Genomic DNA, 6,123 nt, shown 5'->3' with positions numbered 1-6,123 from the left:
ACCGAGAAATTAGGTGTGTGTATAATAATACTTTAATTTTTATGTAGCTTAAATATAGTTTTAAAATTTCTGTTATATAATTGCATACAAATATATTTCAACATTAAAATTAAAACTCAATTTTAGTAATTGCTTACTTTTGAGGATTAAAAAAACCTTAGTTTACTTTGTCTTATGAAATTATTTGCAGAAGAAAATAAAATCTACACGTTGTATCACATAGGAATAGGGAGGACCTTTCTGCATACTGCATATAATGTTATGATTAATTTCACTAGAAAATGAAGTAATTCATTTTTTGTGAAATAAATCTTTATATAATGTAGTTTTCCTTGCTGTGGGTAAGTAAATATTCTGGCCGACAGGAAAATATCCTGAATTGCCAGGAATGGTGCCGTATGCGTGTAATCCTAGCACTTGTGAGTCTGAAGCAGGAGGAGTGCCATGAGTTCAAGGCCAGCCTGAACTACATAGTGAGACCCTGCCTCAAAACAGACAAAAAATCCCCCCAAATAGGCTGATTCCGTACGAAAATAGTGCCTGCAGTTGTTTTAGAGCTAGTCTCCCTTTGTTTATAGCGAAGGGCTTTTCCCATGATTATAACAGTGACACCATTTTTCATGAAAACTTAAGCACAAACTAAAGACACAAAATAGAGGCAAGTTAGTTGTGCTCTGGTGAAAGCAGAGTCGGGGCCAGGACCCCTTGTGCTCTTGTCCCCAATCACTGGGAAGGGAACCCCTGAGACTACCAGGGTCTCTCTGAAAATACTCTGCAGCCACCTGTTAGCACAGCAGGAAGTCTTTTTCACCAAGCTGAAATTCTAGAGTCAGCTCTGACTTAACTGTTAAACTGTTAGCCAGTCAAGTCAGCTGACTCGTCTTACGGTCCTTTTATTTCATTGAAGACACAGCCCACAATGAGCTCTAGTTCTGATTCAACTCATGCCTTTGGAAGAAATGGTTTTCCCTGTTGGGAATTTCTGCTAACAATCCACTGTCTCAAAGCTAATAACTGTATACTAATTTCAATAGGTTCAATAATGGCTGGATGATTAAGATCGGAAGGGGACTTGATTACTTTAAGAAACCACAGGTAGGATATGATTTTATGAATAGGTGTGTGGCATCATTTTATATCACTTTTGGTTCTTTTTTTTTTTTTTGATGGGGGTCTTGCTCATGGCCAGGCTGGTCTTGGACTCAGTGGGCTCAAAAGTTATCCTCCTACCTCAGCCACCTAGTGGGTGGGACCCCTGGTGTATCACCATGCCTAGATTATTTTTGTGTTGTTTTAAATGGTACTCTTTTCTTCCTAGGGTCGTTTTTCCCTTGGATATTGTGACTTTGATTTAAGGCCATGTCTTGAAACAACAGTGGACATTTTTCACAACAAGCACACACAAAAAATATGATGGTCAGTAGCCTAATTCATATCATTTGTACTTTAAATGCTATCTTGCTCCATTCTCTGTTGCTGTGACGGGATACCGCACGCAGGCTAACATGAAGAGTAGCAGTTGACTTTGCTCACGGCTCGGGAGGCTGGGAAGTCTAGAGCAGTGTTGGCATCTGGTGCAGGTCTTCTTTCTACACGATAGACAGCTTCATGAGAGACAGCAAGCTCGCCAGAAAGAACTCGCTTTATAAGACTCGCTTGTGGGATGAACAGCCAGTCCTGCTTCAAAGTTGGACCTCCTAACACGGCTATGTTGAGGACCAAGCTCCCAAAATATGAACTTTTGGAGGACATAATCAAAACAAAGAAGTGAATATTGGATTATTTTTAAAAATTCAAGCATTTTTATAATGTATAAAATCTAATAATAAACTTTTTACATTTGTACTAATTCACAAATCCATTGTTCATTTGTGGGAACATTCATAAATATTTCTGTAAGTGTATTACTTAGTAGACTGACATTGTTTCTTCAAATTTCAGTTATTATGTTCAGTGTTGACCTTATGGGGAAATTTGATTAGGTTCTTGTCCAGTTCACGCTGTGACCAGAATTGTGGAATTACGTTCGTCAACTGAAGTACCACTGTAAATCTGGTTCTTGGACCACATAAATCTACTACAGAGAACCAGCAATCCAGAGCCCTCTGGATTTATCCAATTCTTATAAAAATCCTGCCCAAAAGCAGGGTGTTACATCAGTGGTACAGCATGTGCTTAGCATTTATGAGGCCGTGGGTCCAGCTCTCAGCACCCTGGCCAAAAAAATACTAAGAGAAAATAATTAAAGAAAAGAGATATTTGGAGCCCCCAGGTCAAATTGGAACACTTGAAGTATACAAAGTACAAGTTAGGTATGGAATTCCAGAAGGAAGCCAGAGCGACTGGAAAGGCAGTTATCTTCCCGAATGGAAGATTCAGTTTTTCCTGGATTATAAATTAGATGAGGTAGGAGACTAGCACCAGGAGATTCTTTGTGACTCACTGCAAGACATTAACTATAGCAATTTTTTAAATGTACATCAGCCTAGATCTGGCCAAATAAATCAGTACAACAGAATAAAAAACTCAAAAGATGTGTGTCTGGGTATTGGATATATAACAAAGGTGTCATTTCAATCTATAAAGTAGACATTCAGTAAATGACTGGAAAATAACAGTATTAGGTCTCTGCCTTGCTCCACATAAAGGAATAAATCTTCAATGGATGAAAGAAACGATAAAACGGAAAATCTGGGTTTTTTTATTCTAACCTACCAAATGTGTGGGAATAACACAAAGACCAGAAAAACTGTCAAGGAAAGGAATAGAGCAAACGATTTGATCATATATTTTAAATGGGTATAAACAAAGTTGAAAACACACATGATCCAACTTACAACCTATAGAAAAGAGGACTCCTGTGCCTAAGTATGGAGGAAGATGGCTTGCAGCGGTGACCTTGGCGTGAGGTCCTGTAGCTTCACGGAGGACTCGGTCCTGGCGCAGTGTCCCCTGGCCTCCTGATCGGTCCTCCAGCACACATCCCCAAGCACGTGATGCCCTATATTTTGTTCTCCTTCATGAACGAACTCCTCAAAAGAGTTCTCCCGGTACAGTCTTCTCCACTTCCTCACCACCTGGTCATGCTCCAGCTAGCCCACTGAGGTGTGGTAAAGTCAGCAGGGACCTGCATCTCACCAGATGCCGTGGGCACTTTTTAAATCTGCATCTCACTTTCAGAGTCAGCAAAGGCAGTGAGGCTGGCACTGGCAGTGCCAGCAATGGAGATTGGCCACTTCCTTTTCAAAACTGGTAAAATAGTTTTCCCTTCCACCCTCCCACATACTAGATTTGGAGCTGGTGATGTAATTCCCTGGTGAGCATTTGCTCATTTCTCCTACACAACCATAATAATCCTTAAAGTCTTTTATTCAACCCAGACTCTCTCTAAGAAATTACACTTACATTTTTATAAAAGCGACAAAACTTCTACTTGATGTTAAAGGGTCTGTTTAAGGTAAGAGGTAGTTCACAGCAGCACCACAAGAGGAGGCTTTGCCAGAAGTAACCAAGAACCAATCATCTGTGACCCTGCTCCCCTCACTGAAAGGCTGGATGTGGCAACAACGTCACACCCCGCACGGCACAGTGGAACCTCGCTGCCTTGGATCCCAGAGAAAGCGAGGCTCCTGATTAGAGAAGGTCTCCCTCTCAGCTCCTCTGCCTCACTGGCTTCCAGTTCAGAGTCGCCCATCCTCTCACCTCAAGGGAGGCCAGGAAAGTGCATACGCAACACACAATGCCTGTTTCAGTTTCCAAGGGGGAAGGCAGGCTGTACTTCCCACCGAACCTCAGAAGGTGCGACACCAAACTGGAGACCAGATGCTACACCATTAAAACTTTAGATGAACTACAAAAGTCCAAAATTATCTATCCTCATGACCTAAATTACTATTCATATGCTATGGACTCTCAAATTACCTAAAACTTCTCCTTGGCATTCCAATTCATCTGGACTCTAGCGTCTCAGAAGCACCCAAGCATATCAAATACAGTATATGTTAGCTAAACCCCATTTGCTCTGCTTACTTTTTTTTGTGGACCCAGGGATTGAACTCAGGCCCTTGCGCTTGCCAGGGAAGCGCTTATTTCACTGAGCCATCTCCCCAGCCCCAATGCTCTGCTTACCTTCATCCAGCCAGTTGCTTACTAAGGAGTCTAGATTCTTCCCTCCCATATCCCAGCATACAAACACTGAAAAGTTCTGGGGAATCTATCTGTGAAACACACCTTGAGTCCATCTGTTCTAGATGTTCCTTGTTCCATTTCCTGATACCCTTTCTCTTAAAAAAACAAGCAAACAAACAAACCAAAACTGGTATGGCACTAAAGCACATCATATCAAAATTTTTATACCTTTCTCAGAAAATAATTTTTACTCACTGCAACAAGTATAATGTTTAAGAAATTTGAAAAATCTCTTCAAAACTGTTTACCTGCTGTTTTGTATTTAAGCTGCTAAAGAACAAAAGGACCTACCCATTGAACCTGCCTCAAAGAACAGCTAAACTTTTGAGTCATGTTTGTCTCAGGAACAACTAAAAAGTAAAGTCCCAGCTGGGCATGGTGGCATACACCTGTAATCCAAGCATTGGGAGGCTGAGGCAGGAAGGATGAGACCACCACGGGATACAAAGTGAGCTCAAGGCCAGCCTGAACTGCATAGCAAGACCCTGTCTCAAGAAGGAAAAAAAAAAAAAAAAAAAACCAAAAAACTAAACTCCCCATCACTTTATGCCAGCTGTACTTTGAGATAGTTGTAAGCAAAACTTGTGTCTTCATTCCGGAGAATGAATTACTTTCAAATATCTAGATCAGACCCCCCCTGAAAAAAGGTGGGGTCAGGTCTAGATATTTGAAAGTAATTCATAAAAGGAGAGCTGGAGTCGATGTGACATCCACATACTGTAGAATGTTGCTTCAGGACAAGTCTCTAGATCGCTCAAGATTCTGAAATAGCTGTTGAGGAGAGGATTATGTCCTTCCACTAATCCACATGCTGGAGTCCTAACCCTTAGTATGTCAAAATTAACCATATTTGTAGAAGAGGTCTTTAAAGAGGTAACTGAGCTAAAATGAGGCCCATGGAGTAGGCTTTATGACTTATCCTCTTGTAAAAGGAGAAACTTTGGATGCACCAGAAAAGTGGTCGTCCCCAAGCCCAGGAAAGGGTCTCAGTACAAGCCAAACCTGCTGGCACTTCCATTTTGGATTTGAAGCCACCCAGTCTGTGTTTTAGAAGCCCTACAAGCTAACACGTGTTGCTTTTGTTTCCTCTGAAATGAGCCATGCCTTGAAAACAGGAGTCATAGCGTCCCTAAGTTTTAACAAGTGCCCAATACACTGTCTGCTTCTTTCCACAGACAGCCACTGAACCAAAATTTCAATTTCTGAGGTCAAGGACCATTGGTCTTTTACTCACTGACCAAATAGCGCAGTGTTGACACGTAGTAGGCACTCAACAAACACCAAATATACTGGAGAAATAAAGTGTGTGTCTGAATGAACTGTAGAAAAGGGAAAAGGTCAACAGCGATGCTACTTTCTGAGGTAAGGAAAAGAACAAGAAAAGACTCCTGAGCAGGAGTTTTGGGAAATGGAAGTCATACGTTCATTCACTGTGGTTAAGAATCCAGGGAAAGCGGAGAGAAATAAGTAGAAACAGGAGGACAAACCCTGGGTACAGTCAGGAGGCACCGTGCAGGAAGGAGAGGCGTTTCTTTTCTGGTTGAATGGAAGGGCAATGTTGAAGCGCAGAACGTGGGAGCTGGAGGAGCTCGCTTCTGAAGGCCTCCACTCCCCACACATGGTGAGTCAAAGGCTGTGATACAGGAGGAGAAAATCAGGGGGCATCCATCTTTCAGAACTCCCTGCTCCTGTTTTCGGCCAACTATTTTCTGCTTTTTTTTCCTCCTCTAAATTAAAAGAAAAAAAAAGGTGGCTATGAGTTGGGCCTGGTGACACATACTTACAATCTCAATAGTAGAGAGGTTAAGGTAGGAAGATTGCTATGAGTTGAAGGCCAGCAGGGGCTATAAAGTGATTTAAAGCCCAGCCTGAACTCCATGGCAAGAACTTGTCACAAAATGAAAAGAAAAAGAAAGGAAAAAGGAAGGAAGGAAG

General features: G+C 41.6%; 1 long non-coding RNA gene across 1 annotated transcript; it reads left to right on the top strand.

Moving 5' to 3' along the window:
- On the top strand, positions 1–1,717 carry LOC111817252. The gene is made up of 3 exons (XR_002821494.1): positions 1–13; positions 1,035–1,095; positions 1,319–1,717. It is a non-coding gene; the product is annotated as an uncharacterized LOC111817252 (long non-coding RNA).
- Positions 1,718–6,123: the final 4,406 nt, after the last annotated feature.

This window comes from Octodon degus, unplaced genomic scaffold (assembly GCF_000260255.1).
Source record: "Octodon degus isolate 3935 unplaced genomic scaffold, OctDeg1.0 scaffold00052, whole genome shotgun sequence".
NCBI lineage: Eukaryota > Metazoa > Chordata > Mammalia > Rodentia > Octodontidae > Octodon > Octodon degus.
This window is presented reverse-complemented; position numbering and strand designations above follow the sequence as displayed.